The following is a 10,005-nucleotide window of genomic DNA, read 5'->3' as shown; positions in this document are numbered from 1 at the left end:
ATCCGCCCGTCTCGGCCTCCCAAAGTGCTGGGATTACAGGCTTGAGCCACCGCGCCCGGCCTATGTTAATTTCTTGAAGCAAACAATAAATGTTGGTTTACCACGTTATCTTCCTGGGCAAGAATTTCCTAGAAGACTTGTGTCATGTTGACCCAAGTGGTCTTAGTCCTCAGTCAACAATACCAACTTCTTAGTCTGAAATCTCCTGTCTCATAAAAGTGGAGACCTATTTTTGCTGTCTGTCCTTTCTATACTGTGACTTTACTGTGGGTAGGGCATAAATCTTATACTCCTGAATGTGGGGTTTGTTTATTTTTACATATTTGTAGCCAAATATATATTAATTATTACTTATAATAAATGCTTTTATTTTCTTCTTTTTAAAAACTTAATAGTGCATCACAATAATTTTCACATTATATTATACAATCTTTATAAAAACTATTTTGATGGTTCTATTATTGAGATTGTTGAGGTTATATCATTAGCTAGATTCCAAGAAATTGAATCACTGAGACAAAAGGTATAAACCTTTCTAGAACCTTCATAAATATTATCAATTGCTTTCCTACACTTGATCTTAGCCAAAAGGCTGAGAAGCGATCAATCACTTTCCTAAATAATTTTACCAATTTCCACACCTTTCAGCCAAATATGAGGAGTCCTATTTTATCAAACTCTCTGTAACACTGGATATTAATATTTTAAAAAATACTTGCTAATTTGCTGTTGCAACTGTTATCTTATTGTTATATGGATTTATATTTGTTTGATTCCTAAAAATGTTCAGATTATTTTCATATAATTGTTTGCTGGTTCTATTCAATTCTTTTTTTTTTTTTTTTTTTTTTGAGACGGAGTCTCGCTGTTTCGCCCAGGCTGGAGTGCAGTGGCGCGATCTCGGCTCACTGCAAGCTCCGCCTCCCGGGTTCCCGCCATTCTCCCGCCTCAGCCTCCGAGTAGCTGGGACTACAGGCGCCCGCCACCGCGCCCGGCTAGTTTTTTGTATTTTTAGTAGAGACGGGGTTTCACCGTGTTAGCCAGGAGGGTCTCGATCTCCTGACCTCGTGATCCACCCGCCTCGGCCTCCCAAAGTGCTGGGATTACAGGCTTGAGCCACCGTGCCCGGCCTCTATTCAATTCTTAAATTATTTGTTGTATTTTTCAAAATTGTACTCAGGTCATCAGGTGGAGAAAATTAATTAATTGCATTTCTCAGTTCATAGTTTATTGTCCTCACAGGTTAGTACAATGCTCTCTTGAAATTTTTCTTTTTTCTCCCTTCTTCTCTGATTCCTACCATACACACTCATTCTTTTTTTTTTTTTTTTTTTTGAGACGGAGTCTTGCTCTGTCTCCCAGGCTGGAGAGTGCAGTGGCATGATCACGGCTTACTGCAACAACTGGCTCCCAGGTTCAAGTGATGCTCCTGCCTCAGCCTCCTGATTAGTTGGGTTTACAGGCGCCCACCACTACGCCCGGCTAATTTTTTGTATTTGTAGTAGAGACAGGGTTTCAGCATGTTGGCCAGGCTGGTCTTGAACTCCCAACCTCAGGTGACCCATCTGCCTCAGTCTCTCAAAGTGCTGGGATTACAGGTATGAGCCACCACACCTGGCTCATACATACCCATTCTAAAGCATTTGTTATACATCCTTAAATATATACCTTGCATGTATCCTTAGAAAACATGTATTATTATATTGTTTGTATATGCTATTTAATGAATAGAATCTAGTTATAAATCTCATTCTGTTTCCCCACTTTTGCACTTGACCCTATGTTTGTGAGGCCCATCAATGGTGTTTTATGCATATCTATTCCATCACTTCTTTCTCCAGCATTGTATTTTCATAGTGTACTACATATTAGTTGCAGCAACACTAGTTGCTGTAATAAACAAACCCAAAAGCACATAATGCTGAACACAAGTGAAGTTTATTTCTTGCTCTTGAAATCCAAAAAATGGGTATTCCTCATTGGTGTGTAGGTTTCTCCCCAGTGGTGATTTAGAGAACCTGGCTGCATCTATCTTTTGGCTCTGCCTTCTTTAACACGGCTTCCAAGATGGTCACATCCACCTGCATTGCACTGGCAGAAGGTGAAAGGCATAAATATCTTGTGTGAGAGGTTTTCATGGGCCTGGAATAGCAACATCATTTCCATTCATATTCTTTGACTAGACCTCAGTCAAATGGCTATGCCTAACTGCAATGAAGACTGGAAAATGTAGTCTATTTGTGTGTCTTGGAAGAAAAGGAGATAGATTGAGCCACTAACCAATCTTGCCAGAGTGAGCAGCCATCATAAGGTTCTTCTCCATTTGTGATAATGAATACCTAGGTTGCCCTCACTTCCCCACCACTCAGATAAAGCCATGAAGAAGGTCCTTGTACATTTCCTCCTAAAAACCTTTGTGAGTTCTCTGTGATAAACACTAACATTTGGTTTTGCCTATCTAATTTTTGCCATTCTGACATCCATGTATAAAAAGTGGTATCTTGTGATTGCATTCCTCTGATTACTAATAAATTTGAGTATCTCTTCTATTTTGGGCTTTTGCTTCTGTGAATAACTTGTTCTTTTCTGATGCTATTTTTTTTCTATAGGGTTTCCTGTGGCGTTTTTTTTTTTTTTATTGATTTGCACAAGTTTTTATATAACCTAGAAGATAATCACTCTTTTGTTTTAGATATTATAAACAAGTGCAGAAAGCATTCTTCTCAAGTACACATTGAACATTTCCCCCAGATACACCACATGCTGAGACATAATCAAACCTTAACAAATATCAAAGGAATGAAATCCTACAGCTTGTGTTCTTCGACTGTGGAATTAAGCCAAACATCTATCATATGTAGCTAATAATACAACCCCCAACTGCTTTGAGATTTGGTAGGACTTCTAAATAACTTATGAATAAAAAAATCACATGAGATTTAGAAAATATTTTGAACTGAATAATAATGAAAACACAACAAACCAAAACTTGCAGGATCATTACAACTAAAAGTTCTCAAATTTAAATCTATTGCTTCAAAAATATTCAGATCATAACTTCATTTGTTCTTGTCTAAATTCTCTTTTGATTTCCTACATCACCAAACCTAGCAAAATTAAAAGGCAGGATAAGAGAAAAACCACTTATGAAAACAAAGATAAGGTGGAAGAACAACAATATATTTTAAACTAAGAAAAAAAGGCAAAGAAAACTGTAGCTTGACGTATGTGAAAGGTTTGCATCATCTTGGTATGTTACATTTGCTGTGTAAATAAGTATGTTAGAGAAGCTGATACAATTTCTTAATTTGATTCTTATAATAAACATATATAATTTTATTTTATAAACTGTAGGATGTCAGCCAGACAGTGATTAGAGGAAAATGTATGGCCTTAAATGTATATATTAGAAATGAAAAAAAAAAAAAAAGACTAAGAATTGGCTGGGCAAGGTGGCTCACGCCTGTAATCCCAGCACTTTGGGAGGCTGAGGCAGGTGGATCACTAGAGGTTAGGAATTTGAGACCAGCCTGGCCAGCATGGTGAAACTCTGTCTTTACTAAAAATACAAAAATCAGCTGGGCGTGGTGGTGCACACCAGTAATCCCAGTTACTTGAGAGGCTGAGGCAGGAGAATCGCTTGAACTTGTGAGGAGGAGGTTGCAGTGAGCCAAGGTTGTGCCACTGCACTCCAGCCTGGGTGACAGAGCGAGACTCTGTCTCAAAAAAAAGAAAAAAGAAAAACAAAACAAAACTAAGAATTGAAAATCAGGAATCTAAAAGAAGGGCAATCAAATTAGGACCAAATAAAGAAAAAGCAAAGAAGTAATAAAGAGCAAAAATTTGTGAAATAGAAAAAAATTTGCAATATGGAAAATAAATCCAAACATTCATTCTTTGAAAAGGTTAAAAAAATTGATAGGCCAGGCACAGTGGCTCATGTGTGTACTCCTAGCACTATGGGAGGCTGAGGTGGGAGGATCGCTTGAGCCAAGGCTAAGGCTGCAGTGAGCTGTGATCATTTCACTGTATTCAAGCTTGAGTGACAGAGTGCAACCCTGTATCCAAATAAATAAATAAATAAATGAATACAAATTGAGAAATAGTAGTAAGACTAATTAAGAAAAACAAAGAGAAAATATGAATTACCAGTATCAGGAATGAAAAAAGCAGGCCATAAAAACAGATGCTACAGATATTAAAATGATAAACAGACATTATAAAAAATGTATGCTAATAAATTTGAAAATTTGAAGGAGGTGAATCAATTCTTTGAGAAACCCAATATACCAAAACAAACATAAGAAAAAGTACAAAATGTGGCCGGGCGTGGTGGCTCAAGCCTGTAATCCCAGCACTTTGGGAGGCCAAGGCGGGCGGATCATGAGGTCAGGAGATCCAGACCATCCTGGTTAACACGGTGAAACCCTGTCTCTACTAAAAAATGCAAAAAAACTAGCCGGGCGAGGTGGCGGGCGCCTGTAGTCCCAGCTACTCGGGAGGCTGAGGCAGGAGAATGGCGTAAACCCGGGAGGCGGAGCTTGCAGTGAGCTGAGATCCAGCCACTGCACTCCAGCCTGGGCGACAGAGCGAGACTCTGTCTCAAAAAGAAAAAAAGAAAAACAAAACAAAACTAAGAATTGAAAATCAGGAATCTAAAAGAAGGGCAATCAAATTAGGACCAAATAAAGAAAAAGCAAAGAAGTAATAAAGAGCAAAAATTTGTGAAATAGAAAAAAATTTGCAATATGGAAAATAAATCCAAACATTCATTCTTTGAAAAGGTTAAAAAAATTGATAGGCCAGGCACAGTGGCTCATGTGTGTACTCCTAGCACTATGGGAGGCTGAGGTGGGAGGATCGCTTGAGCCAAGGCTAAGGCTGCAGTGAGCTGTGATCATTTCACTGTATTCAAGCTTGAGTGACAGAGTGCGACCCTGTATCCAAATAAATAAATAAATAAATGAATACAAATTGAGAAATAGTAGTAAGACTAATTAAGAAAAACAAAGAGAAAATATGAATTACCAGTATCAGGAATGAAAAAAGCAGGCCATAAAAACAGATGCTACAGATATTAAAATGATAAACAGACATTATAAAAAATGTATGCTAATAAATTTGAAAATTTGAAGGAGGTGAATCAATTCTTTGAGAAACCCAATATACCAAAACAAACATAAGAAAAAGTACAAAATGTGGCCGGGCGTGGTGGCTCAAGCCTGTAATCCCAGCACTTTGGGAGGCCAAGGCGGGCGGATCATGAGGTCAGGAGATCCAGACCATCCTGGTTAACACGGTGAAACCCTGTCTCTACTAAAAAATGCAAAAAAACTAGCCGGGCGAGGTGGCGGGCGCCTGTAGTCCCAGCTACTCGGGAGGCTGAGGCAGGAGAATGGCGTAAACCCGGGAGGCGGAGCTTGCAGTGAGCTGAGATCCAGCCACTGCACTCCAGCCTGGGCGACAGAGCGAGACTCTGTCTCAAAAAGAAAAAAAAAGAAAAGAAAAAGTACAAAATGTACATGTACCTACATCTATTTTAAAAACTTTAATCCATAAGTAGAAACCTTCCCTCAAAGAAAATACTAGAGGAGAAAAAAGGGAAATTTTCTCACCTTTCAGGCCAGCATAACTTTGATATCAAAATATAACAAAGTTATTACAAAAAGGATAAATTACAGACTAATGTCTCTAATAAATAATAGAAGGCGGCCAGGCGTGATGGCTCACACCTGTTATCGCAGCACTTTGGGAGGCTGAGGCAGGTGGATCACCTGAGGTCAGGAGTTCAAGGCCAGCCTGGCCAACATAGTGAAAGCCTGTCTCCACTTATTAAAAATATAAAAATTAGCTGGACATAGGGGCACATGTCTGTAATCTCAGCTACTTGGTAGGCTGAGGCAGGAGAATCACTTGAACCTGGGAGGCGGAGGTTGCAGTGAGCCAAGATGTCATGACTGCACTCCAGCCTGGGTGACAGAGTGAGACTCCGTCTCAAAAAAAAAAAAAGTTTTATCCAACTCCATTACTCAGGAAACCTCTTCAGAGCTCTCCTTGTCTGGAAGTTCCCTGACACCAACTCCAGGAGGCCAGAGCTTGGGTCTCAGTTGTACGAACTGGAGCTGGTTACTTAATCTCTTTGCGCCCAGTTTTCTTCGTCTGTAACATGAGATCTTGTTACCTAACTCACTGGCTCACAAGCTCAAAACAGAGCGAGAAGAACATTCGAACACATTGCCGGGGGAGTGTAAACTGGATGTATTTTCTGGAAAGTAATTTGGCTAGATATATTCAGAAAGATTCAATTCTTGTGAGCTAGTAATTCCATTACTAGAAATTTATTATTGGCACATAATCAGATATACAGACAAAAATGCAAGTAAAAAGGTGTTCGTGGCACTGTTGTTTTAATAGTGATATTTTTGTAAACATCTTGAAAGTCCAACAATCAGGGCATGGCCACCAAAATTATAACACATCTATTCTGATAAATGCAGCCATTATGAATTGCTGTAGCAGAATGTTTGGTAACATTGAAAAATGTCCATGACTTTATGTTAAATGAAAAGAAAAAAAGATACAGAACTCTTTGTGTGGTATGGCTCCAATTTTGTTTCATGAACTATATATGTCTATGGGCTTAGAAAAAAGACTAGTGGGAAATTTACTGAAAATCTGGTTGCTAGTGGTATCATTCTACATACATTTAAAATCAACATTTGAAATATTGTCCCAGCATTCCTCATAAGCATGTGTTGCTTTGTTAATAAGAGAAGCAAATATTTAAAAAGTAACCCAAATTAAAATTATTTGTGGGAAACTGCTTTGAAAATCATTGTGCTACACAAATGTGAGATGTAAATGCATTTCTGGGGCTTTAGAAGCACAGACGGATTCCTGTTTAAATCAATACATTTGACTACAAGGAAGATAAATGGCTGAGTGGGTGGCCAAGTTGGGCATGGCTAAGTCAGGCGCTCTGCCTGCCCGCTCTGCCCCTGCAGTCCAGTACTGAGAGTCCTGCTAGCCCTAACCCCTGCTTGTTTTTCTTCTCCCCTTGGATCCACCACCCAGCTCTTCTTCCTCTGGCAGGTATGAACGAGTCTGTCTGGTCTTGTCTGCTGAGTGAATCATGCCTCAGAAATGGGAAATGGCCTCAAGGCCAGGGCCTGTCTCCACGGAAGAGCTAGGACTAGCCTCAAATATGACATCAGCGTGAGTGCTGAGGGTTTCACTGCAGCTTCCAGGCTAGATGGCGGGCGTGGGTGTTGTCATGTTTCTGGGCTTCTGGGCCAGGTCCTGATGGAATGCTAAAGTGATTTGACCGGACGCAGGTGAGGAGAAGGCTGCTTCTCCTGTGGTATGATTTGAGGGCATCCTTAGGTATCTCTGGTGCTGACTCACTCCCCTCCCATCCTGAAATCACCATTATAAAAACTCCTTTGCCAGGGAAGACAACTGACAGGAGTGGACACGGAGGCTCCTGCTGAAATGCACGGGGATCGCACAGGGCAGCAACATCTCCTAATATTAGCACTGAGGCTCTGGAATCAGTCAAGCTTAGGTTTGGATCCCAACTCCACTACCGCTTGGGGACGTCCCTTGGTGCGACTGACATCTGTAAATGATGACAAAAAGCACTTACATATACAAAGCAGATGCCAGGCACAATTCTAAGTGCCCTTCTATTAACTCACAACAACCTTATTAGGAAGTTACTCATAATCACATCCATATTACAGAGGAAGAAATTGAGGCACGGGGTGGTGAATTAACTTGCTCAGGGTCTCACAGGATCAGCACTAGGATAAGTCCACACCCAGTGTGGCTCCTTTGCTTTTAATGACCATGTTTGGGAATCTTATTGGTATCAGATGGGATAATAATAGAAACTATGACTTATTAGGGGCTTACTCAGTGCCAGGCACTGGACTAAATGCTATATAGGAATTTTCTCATTTGTTCATCCCAAATGCGTGGATGAGGCAAGAACTATTGTTAGGTGCTAACATCACCCTGGCAGGACAGCCAACTGTATACAAAGTCCTGTGTTAAGGGCTGGGCCTTCAGGAGATTGCTATGGCATAGTTAAAATGTGTCCATAATAACTGTGATTCATGGTACAATCATAGCTTGATGGAGCTGGAAGAAAGCTTAAAGGTCATCTGGTTCAGACTCATTTTTACTGATGATAAGAACCAGAGTGTGTGTGGGAGGGTGGTGGGGAGGTTTATTCCTACAGGAGTTTTGGGAGAAGATTTAGTGAGATGATAGCAACAGCCAGCACTTACTAAGTTTGGGTGCTGTGTGTGCTTGTGTGTTCATCTCGTTCAACCCTCTGACCAGATGAGGGTGACATTATTATTATCCCAGTTTCACAGATTTGGAAACTGAGATGTTGAGAAGTTGAGCAAGTACCTTGCCCAGCGGCACACAGCTAGCAAATGGTGGAGCGAGGATGCTGCAGACTGGATTCCAGAGCTCGGGTGCTGAACCACCATGCTCAATGCCATCCCAGTTACAGAAGGAGGTTAAAAGGCCTGGGAAGAAGATGGACTAGGTGGATGGGAAAGGCCTTTGGAGACTATGAAATCTTGTACAGACACAAGTAATTACTGGAAGGAGGTAAAGGTCCCAAGAGAGGTATAAAGTGGTATAGACCTCAGGGCAAAATCAAGGAAGATGTCCAGGATGAGATGGCATTTGCTCCTGGGGTAGGAGTGAGGGCTGTCCAGAGTATGTGTGGGATGGGGGTGGGGTTTCCTCCAGCCTTTCCCCATTGGCACGGGATGGCTCAGTAAGTTAGTTAATTGGCTCCTTAGCACAAGTGAAGGGACCAGGACCACAGAAAGCTTTGGGCACCTAAAGCTGGGGTCCTGACTGCAAAGAACATGATGGGTGGGGAGAACTGAGAGGGCACAGAAGGTTGGTAGCAGGTGGGGTGGGGGTGGCCAGACAGCCTGAGTTCAAATCCTGGTGTTCTCCCACCCTGTAGTTATGAGGCCACAGACAAGCTGCTCCACAGCTCTCTGCCTTAGTTTCTTCATCTGAAGAATGGGAATGATAATAATGGTATGTACTTCAGAGGCTTGTGTAAATATAACATGCTTATCTGTGTGAAATGTTTACTGTGATGCCTGGCACAGACATTTCTGTCATTCTAAGCCCAGGATACCGATTGGTACCACTATCCAGAGAAGAATGGGGTTAGAACAAAGCAGACACACGTCTATTTCAACCTACTTTCCTGGTAAACCTAAATCTGGCAGAGATGAATGGCTTCACAAAATAACACAGACTAGCCAGCCCCTCTCCTCCATCCTTGGTTTTGTTTTTGCCAATCACTAGATTTGCTTTTCAGGGAAAGATAAGGAGAGTAGGAGACAGAGAAGGCAGAAGCCAGTGGGCTGCCAGTTCTGTGTAACCGGGCTGATAGACTGTCAGTGGTTTCTGAATTACCACTCTTATTTCTGACATCATCCTTGTGCAGCTCTGTCGGAATTTCTGAACTCTTGTGAATTAGCCTCCACAGTCCCTTGTATACTGTGGGTTTACTCTCCATTCTTAGAGGCAGACACATTCTTGCAGAGAAAACGCAGATGGGGACAAAGTCCTTTCTTGAGCAGGTTAATGGCAAAATAGAAGGATGACTATCACGGGGCAGGAGGGGAGTAAGAGGAAAGAGAAACCGGTATGTACTGAGGCACCCCTTCATAGGACCAGGCTTGGTGAAGAAGCTGGCATGTTCCCGTCACACCAGCCCTGCAAGGAAAGGATTTAACTCCATTGTAGAGATGTAGAAACTGGCCCAGAGCCACAGCTTGTCCACAGATGTGGAAATCCCACCCAGATCTATTCAACACTGAGTCACCCTCTTTCTCTATAGTACGTGAAAGGGGTATAGGATTAAAACAAGTGTCTTTACTCGTGCTTGAAAAACAACATTTTTGGGTGCACTTTATCTGAGAAACTCCATTGACTCAGAGCTGCAGGCTGGGTTCACCT

The 10,005-nt window shown here is 41.4% G+C and overlaps 1 pseudogene; it reads right to left on the bottom strand.

Annotated features, from left to right (window-relative positions):
• Positions 1-483: 483 nt before the first annotated feature.
• Positions 484-604, bottom strand: LOC117071873 (annotated as a pseudogene).
• Between the last annotated feature and the right edge of the window lie 9,401 nt (positions 605-10,005).

Source organism: Trachypithecus francoisi, unplaced genomic scaffold (assembly GCF_009764315.1).
Source record: "Trachypithecus francoisi isolate TF-2019V2 unplaced genomic scaffold, Tfra_2.0 Lachesis_group3, whole genome shotgun sequence".
NCBI lineage: Eukaryota > Metazoa > Chordata > Mammalia > Primates > Cercopithecidae > Trachypithecus > Trachypithecus francoisi.
Note: the sequence above shows the minus strand (reverse complement) of the source record. Positions and strands in the feature narration are given on the sequence as shown.